The sequence below is a fragment of the Tenrec ecaudatus genome, chromosome 2 (genome assembly GCF_050624435.1).
Source record: "Tenrec ecaudatus isolate mTenEca1 chromosome 2, mTenEca1.hap1, whole genome shotgun sequence".
Classification (NCBI taxonomy): domain Eukaryota; kingdom Metazoa; phylum Chordata; class Mammalia; order Afrosoricida; family Tenrecidae; genus Tenrec; species Tenrec ecaudatus.
Window position 1 is genome coordinate 93,314,543 of NC_134531.1, and position 23,386 is coordinate 93,337,928.

Genomic DNA, 23,386 nt, shown 5'->3' on the forward strand with positions numbered 1-23,386 from the left:
TGGAAGAAGGCACTGTGTTTTATGCAATGGCAAAGAACTTGTCTGAGTTATATTCAAATGTGGGGTGGAAGGTAGATCTTGTAAGTGATAAATGTGGAGAGCTAGCTGACGGGGTGTCTCAGTGTGGCGGAGGATGCCGAGAGCAGACGTGTCAGAGACTGTGGCATGGAGACGTTGAGGAGCAACTTGGGCATTTTGAGGGGACTTCTCTTCATCTGCCCCAAACTACGGAACTGGGGGGCAGAGCAACTGTGGGGCAGAGCTGCCTTGGCCCAAGGAGGTTACAGGCCAAGGGACATGTGGAAGATAGGCTGAGGACCAGAGAGGGACTTGGCTACTGGTTGAGGAGGCCAATGGCTGTATCCTGTCTACTGATGCTGACGTGTGGTAACCTATTGACTTCATAAGAAACCTTCTTACTGGTAAGTGTTGCCTGTGAATACTATGTGACCACAGCTCAGCATAGATATCGAGCTGCACAGGAGGAAGAGGTGGCGTCAAAATAGGTAAAGAAGGATGAAGTGTGGAGGCAAGTCTGACCCTTGCCTCCTGAGAATACTGAAGCCAGGGGAGGTCAGATGTGCCCTTACATACCGTTTACTCCACTAAGCAAGATCTTAAAGAAGTTAGGTGGTTTCTTCTTGCCAACTGAAAATAAAATGTGAGAAGACAGAGTTAAGATTTATGTTAAGCAGTTGTGGGAAGAAATTGCTAGAGTACTACCTTCTTTTTTTGGGTCGTGGGTCACTGTCTTTGCCCCCCCCCCCATGGGATTTTTTTAAAATTTTATTTTATTTGGGGCTCATACAACTCATCACAATCCATGAATACATCATTGTGTCAAGCACGTTTGTACATTTGTTGCCCTCATCATTCTCAAAACATTTTCTTTCTACTTGAGCCCTTGGTATCAGCTCCTCATTTTCCCCCTCTCTTCCTGTTCCCCCACCCTCATGAATCCTTGAAAATTTATAAATTATTATTTTGTCATATTTTACACTGTCCGACATCTCCCTTCACCCACTTTTCTGTTGTCCATCCCCCAGAGGGGAGGTTATATATAGATCCTTGTAATCGGTTCCCCCTTTCCACCCCACCCTTCCTCTACTCTCCCGGTATCACCACTCTTACCACTGGTCCTGAAGGGATCATCTGTCCTGGATTCCCTGGGCTTCCAGTTCATATAGGCACCAGTGTACATCCTCTGGTCTAGTCAGATTTGTAAGGTAGAATTGGGATCATGATCGTAGGGGTGAGGGGTTGAGGGGGGGGGGGAAGCATTTAGGAACTACAGGAAAGTAGTAAGCTTCATCATTGCTACCCTGCACCCTGACTGGCTCATCTCATCCCTGCAACCCTTCTGTAAGGGGATGTCGAGTTGCCTACAGATGGCCTTTGGGTCCCCACTCTGCACTCCCCCTCATTCACAATGATATGTTTTTTGTTCTTTGTTGCCTGATACCTGATCCCTTTGACACCTGATGGTCACACAGGCTTGTGTGCTTCTTCCATGTGGGCTTTGTTGCTTCTAAGCTAGATAGCTGCTTGTTTATCTTCAAGCCTTTAAGACCCCAGATGTTATATCTTTTGATAGCCTGCACCATCAGCTTTCTTCACCCCTTTTGCTTACGCACCCATTTGTCTTCAGCAATCATATTGGGGAGGTGTCTTGATACAATTGAAGGAAGTTTCATTTGGATTCAGGTTTAGACTACGCTTAGTGTAGATCGACAGTGTATAGAAGCTAGCTCACTTCTACTTCTGCATCTGTATCCTGCCTCTGGTCTGTTGACCATCAACCTCTTGTTTTATGTCCTGTGGATCCCAGGAGCCATCAGCAAATGTTAGATTCATTCAGCAGACCTCAGATTCATTCAACTCTGCATACACCTACCTGTGGTCTTCCTGCTTCCTGTTTATCAGTATGATAGGTAGGTTTACTGTGCCAACCTGGCCTACAGGTTGGGAATTATTCAGGCTGCAGTTTGATTGGAGGGAAAAGAGATAAATCGCTCTGCAAGTCCACTACACCACCCCCCTTCCCCCCGCCTTGCTCTCTGGTGATCAGAGTGTGCAGGAGCATGCGTGCATGCTGCTGGAGCTAGTTCTCTTTCTCAACCTGAGCTACATTACCTGTGGGCCAGGCCAATCCATGGATTGTGTCACTAGAGCTTGAATCTCCTTCGAGACCTGCTTTGCCATGCTGCTGGTATGAACATCGCTTGAACTTGAGGTTGGTGGATTCATTGCCTTGCATTGCTTGCATTTGATCCCATCTGAACCTGCTTCGCTAAGCACAAGAGCTACTCACTGTTGGTGACTCACCCTGCTGCTTGCGGCCTGTGGGTAGATTCTGCTTGCCTTGCCCTAGGGAGAACTCAGCTGCCTACTTCTTGACCTTGGACCCGGCAACCCCACATGAGTTGAAGGACTTCCAATATATTAACTGTTTCACGGAAGTGAGTTGAACTGAACCCTCGAACCCTACCTAACACAAACTCTGCAGCTACAAGACTCAGGAGAGGCCTCCAAAAATCTGACCTACAGACATAAACCAATCTGAACGTATCCACTTATACAATAGTGTGAGCCATTTCTTTTTTTTAAAAAAAATCGTTTTATTGGGGGCTCTTACAACTCTTATCACAATCCACACATACATCAATTGTGTCAAGAACATTTGTACATTTGTTGCTCTCATCATTCTCAAACATTTACTTTCTATTTGAGCCCTTGGTATCAGCTCCTCATTTCCCCCCTCCCTCCCTGCTCCCCACTCCCACATGAACCCTTGATAATTTATAAATTATTATTATTTTGTCATATCTTACACTGTCTGATGTCTCCCTTCACCCACTTTTCTGTTGTCCATCCCCCAGGGAGGAGGAGGCTATATGTAGATCCTTGTAATTGGTTCCCCCGTTTCCCCCCACCTTCCCTCCACCCTCCTGGTATCTCCACTCTCACCACTGATCCTGAAGGGATCATCTGTCCTGGATTCCCTGTGTTTCCAGCTCCTATTTGTGCCAGTGTATATCCTCTGGTCTAGGTGGATTTGTAAGGTAGAATTGGGATCATGATAGTGGGTGGGGAGGAAGCAATTAAGATCTAGAGAAAAGTTGTATGTTTCACCATTGCTACCCTGCACCCTGACTGGCTCATCTCCTCCCTGTGACCCTTCTATAAGGGGATGTCCAGTTGCCTACAGATGGGTTTTGGGTCCCCACTCTGCACTCCCCCTCATTCACAATGATATGATTTTTTTTTTTGTTCTTTGATGCCTGATCCCTGATCCCTTTGGCACCTCATGATCACATAGACTGCTGTGCTTCTTCCATGTGGGCTTCATTGTTTCTCAGCTAGATGGCCTGCTTGCTTATCTTCAAGCCTTTAAGACCCAGACTCTATGTCTTTTGATAGCCTGGCACCATCAGCTTTCTTCACCACATTTGCATATGCACTTGCTTTGTCTTCAGTAGTTGTGTTGGGAAGGTGAGGATCTCAGAGTGCCGGATTATTAGAATAATGTGTTCTTGTGTTGAGGGAGTACTTGAGTAGGGGCCCAATGTCCATCTGCTTCCTTAATACTAAACCTATAAATATATATACATAGATCTATTTCCCCTGTCATATATAAATATATTTACACATGTATATGCCTGTATTTAGATCTCTATAAATGCCCCTTGCCTCCAAGTTCTTTCCTCTATTTCTTTGTACTTTCCTCTTGTCCCACTATCATGTCCAGCCTTCATTTGGGTTTCAGTAATTCCTCTCGGTTACCTTGTCCTTGATCCAGGCCTACCACACCTCCTACACCTTCCTCGCCATCGATTTTCAGTCACTTGTTCCCTTGTCCCTGGGTTTGTTAACACCCACTTCCTTTCCCCGTCTCCCGCTCTCCCATGTCCCCCTGGAACTGTCATCCTGTCGTTCTCTCTTCTGGCTTGTTTATCCCACCCTATCCCATCCAGATAGACATGCAGCAGCAAAAATATGCAAAAACACAAAACCGAGCACAATGAAAAAAACAATAGAAAATAAAACAGTAGCTACAATAATAACAACAACAAAAACCCTCTATAAATAGTTCAATGTCTACTTGTCCTTTAAGAGTGTTTTCCAGTCAAGTCTGATGGGGCACTACACCCTGGCCACACAGTCTATTTTTGGTATTCTCTGGGACCTCATTGCTCTGGCCCCCTTGCTGTTCTGGTACACACCCCCAGTGTCTTACTTCTGTGTGGTGGGCTCAGGGTGGGCACAATTCCCGCCATGTATCTCCAGTGTTGTTCCCCGTGATGCTATGGGTCAGTGAGGAACACAGTGTCCCATGGTGGGGCTGGCCCTGTGGTTCTCTCCGTGCATTGGCTGCTCTAAGCAGGGATATTGTCCTCAGGATTTGGTGAGCCAGGATGTGCTTCACTCCTTTTTCCTTGTTGGCTCCTGTGTGCTCTGATCAGGCATGTCCTCCTCCTTGAGCTGTAGCTTCAGTGCTGTCCTCTGAAGTGAGTTCTTCTGGTGGTAGGGGGGTGGAAGGGGTGTGCAGGAGGCTGTTCTCTTAGTTGGTAATGGGACCTACCCCTCTGGGTGAGCCATTTCTCTCTCTCGCTCTCTCTCTTACACACACACAAGCATGACTGATGATTTGTTTTGCATCTATAAAGAACACAGCCTTAAAAAGTAACTGTGCAAAATGCAAACACAACTTAAAGTTTGGAAAATCACATTGTTCAAACTAAGAGTGTTCCCCAAGGACATGGCTACAATTCTGCTTAAGAGATCACTGTTTGTGACTGATGTATCTAACTAACTAACACAGCAGAAAAACCATCGGCTAAACCTGAAGGGTGAGAAAAAATGAAGGGAAAGAACGCTGTCGGCTTCTTAAAATCCCATAGACAGAGACATCTCCCTCCAGAGGCCCCAGCTGTTGTCTTCCAAGAAGAGAAAGACCTCTGTGGAGCAGCTCAGCACAGCCGTGGGACGCAGCCCTGGAAGCAGGGCCTTCTCCTTTTCAAAGGAGTGGCCATGATCTCCTGCAAATCAAAGGGTGGGGACACAGCCGCCAAAGTCAGCACTTCGTCAAATGGGGTCCTGAATGTGGGTCTGCTGTTAAGGTGTGCTAGGAGTACCCACACTGGCCTGTCTTGTTTTATGCCACGCTAGGAGGCCTGAGGACATCGCGCTTACACACTGGGCTATGTACCACAGGGTAGCAGTTCAAAACCACCAGCTGCTTTGGGGAGAAAGACAAGGTTTTCTTCTCCAGTCAAGAGTGACAGCATCAGCAGCCCAGAAGGGCAATTCTACCTTGTCCCATAGGGTTGCTTTGAGCTGGCGTCTACTGAAAGGCAGTGAGTTTGATTTGTTTTCGTCCAAAGCTGAGGGGACAGGGCTTTCATGTCCAAGCGGCAGAAAACGTTGGCTTGTTGGAGCTAAAGGAGTCCAATTGCCATTTCTATGGACTAGAAGAACCATATACCTAGAGGGAGGGGATTAGAGTTGCCATCCTTGTAGGCTTGGAAGGAGGAGGTAAAGACAAGGGCCAAGGGGTCTCGACCCAGAATCCGGAGTTGATGGCCAATACTTGAGTCTTGAAGGCTGAGCCAACACTCATAGGGTCTCAGAGGAGAGAGAATTATTTTGTAGCCTTGAGAGACCATTTTGCTAAGTTTCAAGCTGGCTTGGTCCCAGTCATCCGGTCTTTCCTCCCAGTTTCTCTCCTTTGCGCCTGTCCCAGCGTCGTCTTTGGAAGCAAGTAACTCATCTGCTGGATCTCACAGATTCTCAGATGCAGAGCTCTGTCCTCTGAGGTTAGAATGTGACTAACATGTCGCTGACATCGTATCTAGCTGCTTCAGATGATGAAACTTTGAACTGGGAGCTCATTTGGGGATGAAGTGATGGCTTGGAATGTATTTGTAGGTCAGAAGGCCTTTAATTTTGGGGGCCAAAGGGTGGAATGCTGTGGATTTAACTGTGTCCTCCCAGAATAGGTGTAGTAAACCCTGACATCTATTCTCGTAGGTATAATCCCAGTTGGAAATAGTTTCTCTTTGCTATGTGATTGACACAGGAGTAATGCAGTGTGTGTGCTGAGTCAATATCTTTGGAGATATGAAAATAGATTAGACCTGCAAGAGAAAGAAAGAGAGATGAGGAAAGATATATAGAGAGACACATGGAACTGCCCAAGGAACCAGGAAGCAGATACTGAAGAGACCAGGACCGGCCCTCAGAGCTGACAGAGAAAGCCTTCCCCTAGAGCCGACACCCAAAATCTGAACCCCCAGTTTCCCAAAGGATGAGAAATTAAATGTCTTTTGCCAATGTCATTCATTGATGCTGGTTCTATTTCAGTAGCATGTGTCCATGGATGCTAGTAACAAAGGCATTGGATCCAAAGGATGTTCTCCTCTCTTGGCTCACCTCAATTCAGAAGGGCCCCTAAAATGTCTGGGAGACTGGCCATGAATATAGGGACAGTCCAGCTCAATTGCAGGGTGTGGCTTTTGTAAACCTCGCAATTCCTATAAGCTGCTTACATGGAAAACCAACCAACCAATTCCTGACTGCCATTGAGATGGATTGTAAACTGACCAGCCAGTCCCCTGCAAGCTGTTTATGCAGATAGTAAATGAATCTCTTGTAGCCAATCGATATTCTGGAATAATTACAAATCATGGCCTGCCAGTCTACATAAAGGAACCAACGGCACTGCTACACACACACGAGGATGCGCTGGCCGACAACTTTAACTAGGCCCACAGCTCCAGTTTAGGGTAAACAAGCCCTTGGATGATTACAATCCCAGAGTCTTTTAGGTCTCAAACTTTATAGAACAGAGGCAAGCCATCCCCACTGTGCCCTGCTCTGAAATTCTAATCCCCACGTAGGATTCCTAAGAGCCCAACTCACTTCCATCGAGTCGATTCCAATGCACAGTGACCCTATAGGACAGGGTAGAACTGCCTCTGTGGGTTTCTGGGACTGTACCTTTAGTGGCAGTAGAAAGCCTCACCTTCCTGTAGAGCTGCTGGTGGTTTCAAACTGCTGACCTTGTGGTTAACAGCCCAATGTATAACCACTGTACCACTAGGACTCCTTACAGAAGTAGAGATCATAAAATTTCTATCTTGTATTGCTACTTTATGGCTTAAAGTTGTAGAATAACTTTAACTCAGCAAAAGAGTTGTTTATATGATAAAACAATCTTTGGTGTTTACATGATAAAACTATCCTATCAGGTCCAATTCTACCCAAAATGTCAAGATCAAGAATGAGGCTACGTGCTGAAACAGAAAGGGCCCTTTTTCTCTTCGTTCTACCCTAACGGATAGATTCCTGCCTCAGATTTTGTGGCCACAAAGGCATGTCCTACAAGTCATTGTGGAGAAGAACTGGAAAGGAACAAGAAGTTGCGTGTGGGTCAAGGCGTTTTCCTAGAATCACAGAGGCTAATGTGGGTTAGCAGAAACCATGACTGCTGGGACCACACGTACACACTGCAAAACGTTCCCTGCATTCAGACAGCAGTCACCTAACTGTGCCAGCTCTCTTGTTTATTTGTTGCTTTCCTTTATACATCTCTAGGAAAGTCAGAAACGTATTCTCCCTTCTCATCCTTCTTCTCTTGTCCTTCAAGGTCTGATTGAGATTAAAAATAAAAAAGAATTTATTATCTCTTGGCAAACAGCTGGTCTGTTTTCAATCACTAGAATGATCAAAGAAATCTTTATACCACATATTATATTTCCTCCTCCTATTCTGGACCATATCTATCTTCTTACCAATACTTCCCACTCTTCACATAAAAGGATCCAGGGTTTCCACCTGGTTCTACCCAGGTTAGTCATGGCAATAAAGAGAAAACAGAGCAGGTCCAAATGTACAAATTGTGGGTGTATCAGGATGATAATTAGAACAGAAAAACATGGGTTGACACCCTGTGGGGAATTTAATACTTCTTAGAAAACAAAATTGCATTTGTATTGACTAGCAACCAAATCTCTTTAGCAGCAAAGGCAGAAACAAGAACACCCCACTCAAAGGTGGCAGTGGCAGTTCAGTGAATTACTCACTGGTCCCTCGAGCTCCAGTCCTTGTATCTCCCACTAAGTAGGTGGGTGAGCCTTTGTGGACGAGGTGCTTGGGCCGCCAAGGGAAGGAGAGAGCTTGTTAATAAGGCAAATGCATAAAATACTCTCGTGGGAATTGTTAAGTGTTGTCTAACTGGTTCCAACTCAGAGGCACGACGTGTACAAAACAACAAGCTGCTCCGGGCCAGCGCCATCCGCACAATCATTATGCTTCAGGCCATCGTTGCAACTCCTGTGTCAATCCATATCACCGAGCGGTTTCCACTCTTTTTGCTGACCCTCTATTTTACCAAGCGCATGTCAAAAGTACATGAGATGAAGTCTCACCATCTTTGCTTCTAAGGAACATTCTGGTTATACTTCACTTCCTTCAAGACAGATTGGTTTGTTTTTCTGAAAGTTCACATTACTTTCAACATTCTTTATCAACCTCATAGTTCAAATGCATCAATTCTTCTTGAGTCTTCCTTATTCATTGTCCATCTTTCACTTCTAAATGAAGTGATTGACAAATACCTAGTGACTTGGGCCACGTGCAAGCTAGTGCTCAATATGATATCCGTCTTCAACATTCTGAAGAGGTCTTGTACAGAAGATCTACTCCATGCAATATGCCATCTGATTTCTTGACTGATGCTTCGCTGACCATTGCTTATGAATCCAAGGAAAAGAACATTCCTGACATCAAGCTTTTCTTCTTTTACCATGATGTTGACTAGTGGTTGTATCTTGAGGATTTGATTTTTCTTTACATTGAGTTGTCATCCATGCTTAAGGCTGCAGTCTTTGATTTTCATCATCAAGTGCTTCAAGTCCTCTTGGCTTTCAGTGAGCAATCTGCATATGGCAAGTTTCTAACCAGCCACCCTCTACTTCTGATGCCTCATTTGTCGTCATAGATTCCAACTTCACAAAGTATTTACTCAGCCTACACTGAATAAATATGTTGAAAAGATACAGTCCTGATGCCCACATATCCTGATGTTAGACCACACAGTTTACCCTTGTTCTGCTTGAATGAATGCCCCTTGATCTGTGTACAGGTTCCTCATGAGCACAATGAAGTGTTCTGGAATCTTCATTCTTTTCAGTGTGATCTAGACTTTGTTACCATTTTATGATGAAGTAGAATTTCTTAATGTGGTCCTTCTCTTTATACTCCTGCCAAATAATTGCATTGTTGTTAGTTGCCAGGTGCTTCTGAGTTCCTCCAGACTCTTAGTGACCCGTGTACATTAGGATGAAACTACCTAATCCAATAAAACATCTGCTATCCTCAAAATTGTTATTATGTTTGAACCCATTGCTGAAGTCATTGTATCGATCCATTTCCTTGAAACTCTTCTTTTTTGACTGCCATTTTACTTTATTAAAAGTGATGTCCTTTCCCAAGAGCTGGTCTCTCCTGTTAATATGCCCCAAGTTCATAAGAAATCTCACCATCTTGCTTCTAAGGAGCATCCTGGCTGTACTTCTTCCAAGAAAGAGTTACTTTGTTTTTGGCATTCTTTGGCACTTTCAACATTCTTCCCCAGCACTGTAATTCAAATTTAGCCATTCTTCTGCAAAATTCCTTATGCAAAATCCAGATTGCACGAGCATAGGAGGCAATTGAAAATACCATGGTTTGGATCAGGTTCACCTTAGTCCTCAAAGTGACAAATTTGCTCTGCAACACTTTCAAGAGCTCTTGTGCAGCAGATTTACTCAAGGCAATGTGTCATTTGATCTCTTGCTGCTCGCATGAGCATTTAATGTGGATCCAAGAAAGACAAAATCCTTGACAACTTCAATCTTTTCTTCGTTTATCAGAACCTGTTGTGAGGGTTTTTATTTTCTTTACATTAAGTTGTAATCCAGATTGAAGGATCCCGTCCTTGATCTTCATTAGTAAGTGCTTCAAGTCTTACTTTCAGCAAACAAGGTTGTTTCATCTGCTTCTTGCAGGTTTTTAATAAGCCTCCCATCCTGATGACATGTTCTTCATATAGTCCAGAATCTCTGATTATTTACTCAGAATGTCGTTTGGAAAATTATGATGAGAGTATTTGACCCCGTCACACACGTCTCCTGATTTTAAACCATGCACTGTTCTCTTGTTCGGCTTGAAGGACTGCTTATTGATCCATGTACTGGTTCTTCATGAGAACAATGAAGTGTTATGGCATTCTCACTCGTCTCAAGACCACCCATAGTTTACTGTTATCCACACAGATAAATGCCCTTGTGTAGTCAATAAAATATAGAAATAAACATTGTTTCCTAGTATTCTCTTCTTTCAGCCACAGTCCATCTGACATCAGCAATGTTTTCCCTTGGTCCCTGTTATCTCCTGAATCTGGCTTGAATTTCTAGCAGCTCCCTGTCAATATGCTGCTGAGCCCATCGTTTAATGATCTTCAGTAACATTTTATTTGCATGTGATGTTGATGATATTGCTCTATAATTTGAGCATTCTGTTATGTCACTTTCCTTTTGAACGGGTACAAATATCCAGGTGACCAAGTAGCTGTCTTCCAAATTTCTTGGCATAGGTGAATGTGTGCTTCCAGTGCATCACCAACTTGCTGAAACATTTCAATTGGAATTCCATCAATCCTGGAGCCGTGTTTTTGGCTGAAGCCTTCAACACAGCTTGAACTTCTTTCTCAGTACTACTGGTTCTTGCTCATATGCTACCTCTTGAAATGGTTGAATGTTGACTGGTTATTGTTGGTAGTGACTCTCTGTATTCCCTCCATTTTCTTTTGATGCTTTCTACACTGTTCATCTTTTGCCCATAGTATATTTTAATAATGTAATATTAATAATGTAATACTTGATTTTTCTTCAGTATTTTCACCTTAAGACATGTTGAGCATGTTCTTTGCAAATAAGTTATAGACGTCTCTAATTCTAACACAGGGGTTGGTCAGTCTTGCCATCCCTTTGAGTCTAAGAAAGCCCTCTCAGAATCAAGAACAGGGAGAATCCTGGGACAACCAAGGAAGAAAAGCCACCCACAGAGGCCAAGAAATGGAGACCACAAGACAGAGAAAAGGAGCCACCACAAGACAGAGTAGAAGAACCAAAATGCTGAGACCATGGTGCAGTGAGGCAGTGACAGGCAGGTCAAGGGACTATATGTCTGAGGGATTGAGGACCTGAGAGTGGAGACACTGCTGTGGATAATGACTGTATCCTTAATGTTTTCTGATCCTGGCTTGTGGTAACCTGTTAACTTCCCTAATGTGCTATCATTTTCCTGAGTATTATATGTGAGTTCTGTGTAGCCAATGCATCAGAAGTCAGCAGGGCAGTAGAGTGCTGTGGAAGGGACACTTGGTGCCAGAATAGAGTAAACAAGGATGGAGGGTGGAGACAGGTCTGGCCTTTGCTTTCTGACAATTAGCCTTGTCCTTGGGTTGAGCTGGGTTCTTCACTCTACTGAAACTGGAGGGGGTCACATGGAGCTCCCCTGTACCATTTTCCTAGATTTGCATAGTTGAATGCCTTTGCATAGTTAATAAAGCATCTGTGAGCACATCCATCTGATATCTCTCATTTCCCAACCTTCTCTGAATCCAGGTTGGATTTCTGGAAGTTCATTCTTGATGTACTCCTATAATAATTTTTACATCATCTTCAGCAAAATTTTACTTATGTGTAATGTTGATATTATTCATTAGTTTCCACATTTTGTTGTGTTTCTCTTTTTAAGAATGGGCACAAAAACGGGTCGCTTCCAGTTGGCTGTGTTCCAAATTTCTTGGCACAGACAAGTGAGTGAAACACTTCAGTGGCATCCCTCCTGTCCTGGAGCCTTGCTTTTCGTTCATGCCTTACTGCAGCTTGGATTTCTTCTTTCAGTATCGTTGGTTCTCGATCACATGCTACCTCTTGAAATGGATCAGCTTCTACCAATTCTTTTTGGTACAGTGCCTATGTGGGTTTCTTTAGTCTTCTTTGGAGGCTTGTAAGTCTGGGTACTTTAGAGAAACAAATCCACAGGAACTCGTGTATAAGAGAGAGTTTTATATAAACAATAAGTGCACATCAAGAAAACATCCCAAACCAGTGCTGCCCAAGCCCACAAGTCCACCATTAACCCATAGGTCCGACATCAATCCCCAAAGTCCTCCAGCTCACAAAACACACACAATGATGCCAACTGCAGGAGGAGAGCTGAGTCAGTGAATGTGTAAGCATCTCAGCGCTGGCAGGGGTCTTTCCACAGCTGCTCCAATACCCAGGGCTGCATCAGGGTAGGTCCACGTGACTTCTCCTCAGGGATGTCTTGCAGGAAGTGAGACTTGCCAGCTGAAACAGGGAACTGGCTAAGGCAGCTGCACCCTGGTCCGACCATCAGAAAGCAAGAGACACGAGAACTAGAAAGGCGAGGCTCATGGAGCCATTTATCCCTCCGCCCTTCAATTAACCCCACATGTGTTTATAGGCCAGGTTGGCACAATAAACTACCTCATGAGGCTTCCTGCATTGTCCACTATTTTGCTCTCAGAACACTGCATTATCTTAACTACAGGCTTGGTTTTTTTCAATTCTTCAATTCAATTCTTCAAATCGATTCTTCCTTTTTTGGCTTTCTAACTCCAGGTCTTTTCGCATTCCATTATCATACTCTATGTGGTCTTTTCAAATTGTCTTTTGAAACTTTTTTGTTTTTCATTTTTAAATCATTTTATCGGAGGTGCTTATGACTCTTATAACATTGCATACAACAATTGTATCAAGCATATTTGTACATTTTTGAAACTTTTGATTCAGTTTGTTTGGTTCATTATTTCTTCCCTTAGCCGTAAGCATTCTATATCTAAGAGCAAGTTCTCGAGTCTCTTCTGGCCTTGACTCGTCTTGTCTTTCCTTTGTGTCTTTGTAATGGCCTTTTGCTTTCTTATTGTATGAAGTTTTTCCCCTCCCCAAATTTTAGAACATTTTCTTTTTTTGTGATTAACTCCCCATGTCCCCCCAACCTCCCTCAATGGACCCTTAATCCAGTTACTGTCTCCATAGATTCACCCATCCTGGATTTCAAACATACATAAAATATGTTTATCTGTAAAATGAAAATGCAAAACAAAGGTTCAAAAAAAAACCCTAATACCAATAACAAAGTGAAACAGAGAAAAACCTCCATTGGAAAGAACAGAACATATTAAAAACTAGAACAACTTTACAATAGGTGAAAAGGGATATCCAATGATAAAATGTTCGATTTCAGCCTAGTTCTAGCTGTCACGGTCCACGTTCCAGAGCACTCTGCATGATAGCCAGGCTCCTCACCTCCCTGCTCTATGTTCAGAGGGGATTCCCTGGGGGTTTCTTTTCTTCTTCTTTTAATTGCTAGTACTTTTAGATATGTTAAAAAGGAGATCCAATCAGATGTTACATTTCAATCTACTATCAACTTCTTGACAACACTGTTCAATAATCCGGTTATCCACATCCCTCAACTAGGGTCAGAGGGAAATCACTAGTGTAGATCCTGCAAATGGATTTGGGGTTTCCATCGTCACCTGTAGCCTTCTAGCAAACCAGAAGTTCATAATTTGAGCTCTGATACAATTCCCTCCTTTGAATTTGGATTATGTTATTTGTGACCTTTGGATCTACAAACTGGTATGCCGCTTCCATGTGAACTTAGTTGACACCTCACTTAGAGGGCTGTTTATTTGAAGACAAGCCTTATCAACTCCAGATGCTATCCTTTCTGATCTCTGGACACCATCTAGTTTCTTCATTATATTTTGCTGTAGCACCCATATCTTCAGTGATCTTTTCATGAGGGTGCATACATGGTAGATGTTCTTGATATCATCCTACAGCTGGTGAGGTCTTCTATCATTAATGATCAATGTGTCAGATCTCCATTTGAGATGTTCTCTAAATTATGGTTCGATATAACGAGGTCATATTTTGACTCTGATAGACTTGTTTTTATTTTCTTCAGCTTCCTCCTGAGAATGCATATGAGCAATTGATGGTCTGTTCCATAGATGGCCCTTGGCCTTGTTTTGGCTGATGATGCTGAGCTTCTCCGTCATCTCATGTAGTCAGTTTGATTCTTGTGTATTCTATCTAGTAAGGTCCATGTGGATAAGTGACATTGATGTTGTTGAAGAAAGCCGTTTGCAACGAAGAAGTCATTGCTTTTATAAAATTCTACCTTACGACCCCCAGCTTCTTTTCTATCATCAAGGGCATATTTTCCAAATACTGATCCTTTTTCTTTGTGTGGGTGAGACTGGGAAAATAAGATGCACTGAACCCTAACCAGGGGATAGCTCAATTTTCCCACTCTGCTAGGCTTAAAAGAGATCTGATACCAGAATATAAAGCCAAGAACACTTTATTCTAACAAATTAGCATTCTGTGATGCTTACCCCCTACCACAACATGATTGCTGAGAACAAAATGGGTGATGTGGTGAATATAGAGGATGGTGCCTGGTTATTAAAAGATATAGTGTCTGAGGTCATAAAGGCTTGAAGTTAAACAAACGGTCCTCCAACATTGAAGCAACAAGCCCACATGGAAGAAGCACACCAGCCGGTGCGCTCATGAGGTGTCATTGAGACCGGCAATGGGCATCAGAAGAGTCACAACAAACAGTAAACAAACAAAAATGCATTGTTGGGAATGGAGGAGGGTTGGAGTGGAGACCCAAAGCCCATCTGTGGACAATGGAGCATCCCCCACAGAGGGGTCGTAGGGAGGGTATGAGTCAACCAGGTGCAGTAGAGCACTAATGGATCACGCAATGTACCTCTGATCCTTTGAGGCCTCCTTATCCCCCACTATCATGACCCCAATGCCTCCTCCCATGGGAGCACGTACATAGGTATAGGGAAGGGATGAAACTCACAACACATGGAACCGAGGAACAGGAATGGGAATAGAGATACCAAAAGGGTAGGGGGAGGGGGGATGGAGAGGTGGGGAGGGAAGGGTGCACCGATCTCAATGAAGGGCACAGAACCACACACCCCCATCCAGGGGGAAGAACAACAGAAACCAGAGGGGAGGGAGACAGTGGTCAGTGTGAGATTTAAAAATAATTAAAAATCTATAATCTATCAAGGGGCCATGAAGTTTGGGGTGGGGGGAGGAGAGAGGAAAAAAAAAGAGGAGTTGATCCAAAGGGATCAATGAAAAGAACGATAGAATATATATATAAAACAATAGATGTATGGATTGTAACAAGAGTTGTAAGAGCCCCCAATAAAATGATCTAATAAATAAATAATAAAATATATCTGAAAATCTTTTTTTAATTAATTAATCAATTTATTTATTTATTTACATTTTATTAGGGGTTCATACAACTCTTATCACAATCCATACATATACATATACATACATCAATTGTATAACGCACATCCGTACATTCTTTGCCCTAATCATTTTCTTTCTTTTTTTTTAAATCTTTTTATTGGGGCTCATAAGGCTCTTATCACAATCTGTGCATACATCAAATGAGCAAAGCACCCTTATACATTCGTTGCACTCGTCACTCTCATAATTCACCTTCCACTTGGGTTCCTGGAATCAGCTCGGTTTCCCTTTTTTTCCCCCCATCACCCTCCCTCCCCGATCCCACCCCTGGTCCCTTGATAGTTTATAAATAATTATTATATCTTATCTTACACTCCCCGGCGTCTCCCCTCACCCGTCTCCCCCTTGACAATCTCCCAGAGAGGAGGTTACACATAGATCTCCGAGATCGGTTCTCCCTTTCTACATGCCCTTCCCTCCTGGTGTCGCCTCTCCCACCGCTGGTGTTGAAGGGTTCGTCTGTCCTAGATTCCCTGTGCCTCCAGATCCCCACTGCACCGCTGTACATCCTCTGGTACAACCAGGTCCGCAAGGCAAGGTAGGATTGGGGTCATGATGATTGGGAGGGGAGGAAGCGTTCAGGAACTAGAGGAAGGTTTTGAGTTTCATTGTTGTTACACTGAACCCTGTGTGGCCCATCTCCTCCTCACTACCCCTCTGGAAGGGGTGTTCAGCTCTCTACAGGTGGGCATTGGGTCCCCATCGTGCACTCCCCCTCTTTCACGGTGATGTGATTCTCACCACCACCCCACCTTTGATGTTGGAGACCTGGTCTCCTCTGTCCTTCATGGTCACCTATGTTGGTGTGCTGCTTCCGTGTGGGCTCGGTTGCTTCTGGGCTAGATGGCCGCTTGTTTGCTTTCAAGCCTTTAAGTCCCCAGACGCTATATCTCTCAGTAGCCGGGCACCATCCGCCTTCTTCACCACACTTGCTTATGCACACTTTCGTCTTCAGCCATTATGTGAGGAAGGTGATCACACAATGATTGTTTTTTTTTTTTTAAAAACATTTTATTAGGGGCTCATACAACTCTTATCACAATCCATACATATACATACATCAATTGTATAAAGCACATCTGTACATTCTTTGCCCTAATCATTTTCTTTAAAAAAAAATTTTTTTTTAAATTTTAACAATTTATTAGGGGCTCTTACAATTCTTATCACAGTTCATACATATACATACATCAATTGTATAAAGCACATCTGTACAGTCCCTGCCCTAATCATTTTTTCTCCTCTTTTCTTTTTTTACATTTATTAGGGACCCATACAACTCTTATCACCATCCATACATATACATACATCAAAGCATTTGCTCTCCACTTAAGCCCCTTGCATCAGGTCCTCTTTTTTTTTCCCCTCCCTCCCCTTTCCCCCCTCCCTCATGTGCCCTTGGTAATTTATACCTCGTTATTTTGTCATATCTTGCCCTATCCGGAGTCTCCCTTCCCCCCTTCTCTGCTGTCCCTCTCCCAGGGAAGAGGTCATATGTGGATCCTTGTAATCAGTTCCCCCCTTCCAACCGACTCACCCTCCACTCTCCCAGCATCTCCCCTCACACCCTTGGTCCTGAAGGTATCATCCACCCTGGATTCCCTGTACCTCCAGCCCTCATATGTACCAGTGTACAGCCTCTGCCCTATCCAGTCCTGCAAGGTAGAATTCGGATCATGGTAGTTGGGGGGAGGAAGCATCCAGGATCTGGGGGAAAGCTGTGTTCTTCAACAATGATTGTTTTTGTTCCTTTGTATCTGCTACATGGTCCATTCAACACCTTGTGTTCGCTTAGGCCGTGTGCTTCTTCTCTGTGGGCTTTGTTGCTTCTGATCTAGATGGCCGCTTATTTGCCTTCTAGCCTTTAAGACCCCAGACGCTATATCATTTTTTGATAGCCGGGCACCATCAGCTTTCTTCACCACATTTGCTTACACACACGGCTGTCTTCAGTGATCATGTCGGGAAGATGGGTATCCTGCAATGGCTGCTTAGCAGGGCGAGGTGCTATTGTATTGGGGGATTATGCATGAGGAGGCCCAATGTCCATCTGCTACCCTACTACTGAACCTATAAATATATGCATATAAATCTATTGCCCCCATAAACATAAATATATTTACATATGCACATGTCTGTATTTAGGCTTCTCTGTATGCACTTTGCCTCCTACTCCTTTCCTCTATTTCCTTTCACTTTCCTCCTGACCCATTACCATGTTTGGCCTTCATTCTGGATTCAGTAGTTCCTCTCAATTACCTTGCTCTTGGTCACTCCCTTCCAGTCCTCCCCTCCCCTCCCTCCTCTGGTTTAGAACCATTCGCTGTTCCCTTGTTTCTATGTTGGGCGACACCTCCTCCCTTCCCCTACCTCCCAAGCTCTCATGTCCCTCCAGGACCGTTGGTCCTGTTGTTTTCTTCTCTCATTATTTGTCCAGCCTATCTTATCTAGGTGGACCTGCTGACATAGTAATATGTGCATACAAATGGATATGACTTTGACTGTACCCAAGTGGCCCATAAGAACATGGCTTTGACAGAAGCAACATCGACACGCTGATAAGCAGAAAAGCCACTAACATACAAAATTTACAAGGTAAAAAACAAAACAAATTAAAAAAGACTAAACAAAAAGATAGCAAATATTAAAAGAAAAATTGCTAGTAGTTCAAGGTCCTTTCGTTGGCCTGTAGACCATCCTTTATACTCCCTCGGGCTCCCTCTGCTCTGCTTCCTCCGCTGCTCCATTGCACGCCCCCAGTGTTTGCCTCAGTGTGGCGGGGTCAGTTCAGTCACCCATCCCCCATTGTGTCTCAGGTGCTGTCCCGTGTAGGGCCATGTGTTGGTGCAGGATGTCGTATCTCGTAGTGTGGTCAGCTGAATGGTCCTCTCTGTATGACGGGCCCTTCTAGCTGGTCTATCGACTTTGGGCTTGGTGGACCCAGGTGTACTCCACTACGTCCTTTCTCCTTCTTTTGTTTCAGCTTCCTTCTGGATGTGGTGTGGTGGGTCAGTTCCTTTCCCACTCCAGACGATCTATTTTTGTTTTCTGTGGTATTCCCTTCGAGTGTGGGGGTCGGCCTAATTCTGGTTTGGGCCGGCTTGTCGTCCAGCCTCTTTGTGTAGACCTGTGTACTTTTTAAAAAAGACTTTAATTGAACCAACAAGAGTGTCTGTGTGCATTTGGACATGGGATCCTTGAAATGAGAACCTCCCAGATAGAAAGAGATATGTATCACCCAGGTTTTGATGAGAGATGGTAAGGAAAAAAAAACAAACCCAGCATCACCAGAGACAGCAGAGCCAGGAGGCCAAGGTAAGGTTGAGTGGGTTTCCCAGTCTGCAGTACAAGAAAGCTGAGTGCCTTTGGGCAGGAGAGTTAATGGCCAAGTGGGAGCAAGTCTGTGCCCTTCCTGATGGAGCTAGGCTGGCTGACCCAAGGAGCTGCAGTGATCAGTTTCTTTGTTCAAGACTAGTGGAAGATGGGGTTCCAGGACTTACTGGCAGAACCAATGAAACTTTGAACATGTTCTCAAGTACAGCAGAGATTGGGCTGAGAGGTTGAAGGTCAGAGACTGGTCTGCTTGGCGGGCACTACTGAAAAGAGCCTGTCTTTATAAAAGTACTGTATGTGACTAAGGCCTAAGCTCAAATATTTTGGCAGATGGAATTTATTAAGGAACATATCCTTATTTGATACTAACTTAGGACTAAGTTTTTTTTCCTACAATCTGTAACTCTATTGGGTGGGGTTTGGATTCTGACTTTTATTTGGAGAGTCAACAAAAACTCTTACCCTCTCTCAGAGCTAAGTAGGTAAGTACTCAGTGTGGCCCAGTGCTTACCAACAAGTTCTGCCTCTCAGGTTTGTTTATCTTATGTTCAAAGCAAAAATATGAGATCAAAGAATCAAGCCAATTTTAATGGCTTTCATCAAAATGTTTATTTTTCCTTAAAACTACCCCTCTTCCAGTTCAATTTCCTACCTATGCATTTAGAATTTAAATAACAATAGAAAAGATCAAGTGTTTATCTTCAAAGCCTATCTTAAGGGAGTTTCCAGTTAAAAAAGGAACAGAGCCTCTGGTTTGGGGCAGGGGCAGAACTTAGATTTATATATTTGACATGCAACCCGACTTAAGTTATATTTGGATGGCAGGTGGTGGGCAGAGAAAAGAGATGATAATTAAGTCTCTGACCGACTAGTTAAATGATCAGGAATAGGTGATTAGTTTGACCCAATGCTCAAACCAGTTTTCTTTAATGTAGGCCCATAGAACATTTCCAATTCTACTCAGCATTTCAACTTCCCATGAGCCTGTCCCGATAGGCTCTCCCTGTCAACACCCAGGAGCTTTCCCTGGAAGTTTAGGAAAGACACAAAGCAGAGAGAGCGAATGCGGTGGGCAGGCTGCCCGATTCTCCTCTCCTGGGGCTCCTGAAGAGTAACAGCGCAGACGGAAAGCAGCTGCGGGACCTGCAGTTGCGTCCTAACAGGGGATAGCTCCTAAACTCAGTATTCTGGAAAACCCTCCTGATAGTAAGAATTAGTCATGAAAATTCATATTACTCACAAAGCACAGAATGCCAGGGCTTCGAATCCGTTCTTTCTGGTTTGGCCCTCGTGCCAAGAATTTGCATTTCCACTCTCTAGATATCTGAGTTGAGAATGCATGATGTTATAGGCTTAGTATTAAGGTAGCAGATGGACATTGGGCCTCCACTCAAGTACTCCCTCAATGCAAGAATAGTTTGTTTCATTAAACTGGCACTCCATGATGCTTACCTTCCCAACACAATCACTGAAGACAAAGTGGGTGCATAAACAAATGTGGTGAAGAAAGTTGATGGTGCCTAACTATTGAATGATATAGTGTCTGGGGTTTTAAAGGCTTGAAGGTAAATAAGCGACCATCTAGTTCAGAAACAACAAAGCCCACATGGAAGAAGCACACCCACCTGTGTGATCACAAGTTGCTGAAGGGATTAGGTATCAGGCATCAAAGAACAAAAAATCATATCATTGTATGCTCACCTCCTTGATAGGATCGCTGAAGACAAACGGGTGCATTAAGCAAATGTGGTGAAGATAGCTGATAGTGCCCGGCTATCAAAAGGTATAGTACCTGGGGCCTTAAATGCTTGAATGTAAACAAATGGCCACCCAGCTCAGAAGCCACAAAGCCCACATGGAAGAAGCACACCAGCCTGTGCGATCACAAGGTGTTGAAAGGATCAATTATCAGGCATCATCAGAACAAAAATTCATATCATTGTAAATGAGGGGGAGTGTGGAGTGGAGACCCAAAGTCCATTTGTAGGCCACTGGACATCCCCTTACAGAAGGGTCTTGGGAAGGAGACGAGCCAGTCAGGGTGCAATGTAGCAACGGTGAAGCATACAACTTTCCTTTAGTTCCTAAATGCTTCCTCCCCCACCCCCACTATCATGATCCCAAATCTACCTTACAAATCTGGCTAGACCAGAGGATGTACTCTTTCAGATAGGAACTGGAAACACAGGGAATCAGGACCAGTCGTGAGAGTGTCCATACTGGGAGGGTGGGGGGAGGGTGAGTTGGAAAGGGGGAGCCAATTACAAAGATCTACATGTGGGGGTTGGACAAGAGAAAAGTGGGTGAAGGGAGACGTCGGAGAGTGCAAGATATGACAAAATAATAATTTATAAATTATCAAGGGTTCATGAGGGAGGGGGGAGATGGAAGGGGGGGGAACAAGGAGCTGATGCCAGGGGCTTAGGTGGAGAACAAATGTTTTGAGAATGCTGAGGGTAATGAATGTACAAATGTGCTTTACACAATTGATGTATGTATGGACTGTGGTAAGAGTTGTATGAGTCCCTAATAAAATGATATAAAACAAAGAAAGATCAGCAGTTGGAAAATAGGACCATCGGGTTGGAAATGATATTTGAGATGATGTTAGAATTTAACAAAATAACTTCTTTATTCTTTGAAAATACCTTTTTTCAATAATATAAACGGCAACTCTCTAAGTTGATCTTACCAGATAGAATACATAGGAATCCAATAAACTATGTCTGAAGAAAAAGACATGGAGAAGCTCTATATCATCCGTAAGAATAAGGCGGGCTGATTGTAGAGCAGATCAGCAGATACTCGTATGAAGGTTCAAATTAGAGCTGAGGAAAATTAAGGCAAGTCCAAAGTACCACCGTGAGTATATCTCACCTGAATGTAGAGATGATTCCAAGAATGATTTGATGAATTGATCACTAGTAACTTAAGGGCAAATGAATCATGAGGCGATGTTAAAGACATCAGACATGAAGACAGGAGGCCATTAAAAATACAGGAAAGAAGAAAAGGCCAAAAAGTATGTCAGAAGACTGAAGATTTTGAACATAAAATAGCTGAAGCAAAGGAAGGAGATGATTAAGTAAAAAAAAAAAAACCAAAACAAAAAAACCCAATTGAACAGATTTCAGAGGGTTGATGAGTAGATAAAGTGCCTTATCGAAGTGTGAATTGATCTAGATGACCTGGCATTAGAAAACCCAAAGGGTAGCATATGTTCAGCATTTTTCAAGCTGAGGAATTGAAGAAAAAGCTCAAGCCTTGAGTTATAATATGGGCAAACTATTGACTGATGTAGGAAGCATCAAGAGAAGATGGAAGGAATATAGACACTCGCAAACCCATGATATGAAAGGAAGCTCAGCGTGCATTTGCCAAAGCAAGACTTCAAGAATGTACGTGATATCAGTTGAATTGGCTCCACAAACGGATGCAGTGTTGGAGGTGCTCATTAACGCTAAGAAATTGGTAAGACGGCCACCTGGCTTACATTCCGGAAAGATGTACCTCCATGTCTTATTTGTTGCTGTATCTACTCAATCTGTGAGCTGAGCAAAAAACGCTGGACTGTTTGAAGAACACTGTAATTAACAACCCATGAAATCCAAGCTTGCCTGCTACAAGTAAAGAGGATTCGAAGCACTCACCAATGAAGATCAAAAGCCACCACCATCTGTGTGAATTATACTGTGATATCAAAACCCCAAATCCTCACCACTGAACCTACAAACAACATCATGAGGAACAGAGCAAAGATGGAAGTTGTCAAATATTTCATTTTATGTGGATCCACGATCAACCCCCATGGAAACAGCAGCTAGGAAATCAAAGGGCATATTGCATCAGGCAAATTTGTTGCAAAATGATCGCTTTGAAGTGTTAAAATTAAAAGATTTCATTTTGAAGTCTAAAATGCACTTGATCCAAGCCATAGTAACTTCTTGCAACAGTTAAACAATGAACAATGAAGAACCAAGAACTGCCACCTTTGAATTAAGGTGTTGGCAGAGAATTTTAAATATACCGTTATCTGCTAGAAAAATAAAAAATGTGATTAGATCCTACTCTCTCTCAGGAGCTCTGGTGGCAGAGTGGACGATGAGTTGGGCTGCTAACCACTGGGTCAGCAGTTTGAAACACCCTGTCACTCAGAGGGAGGAAGAAGGAGGCTTCTACTCTCAGAAAGATCACAGTCTTGGAAATTCACAGAGGCAACTCTACTCTCAGAGCTGGCTCAATGGCAGTAAGTGGGATCTCTTTACCTCATGTATACATGAACTAGGATAACGGCAGAGTAAAACTAAGTACCTGTTCGTAGACAAAGGAAGTGTGTACAATTGGTATTTTTATAGCAATGTCTGGTGATGAGGACAAACACGTAAAATAACTGAGACACATAATATTTTTAATGTTTTATTTAAAAAAATCAGTTCCTACATAGTGATTGCTAAACAAATAATAAAATAGCATTTATTTATAGTTACATAAAAATACAGTTAAATAGAATCCAGAAGATAATATCTTATAAGAATATTTTTTCAGTAACATATAGTGAGTTATAAAGCATTAGGCTTTGTCATGTTGTTGACTTTTAGAAATGCAAAACAAATGTGAAG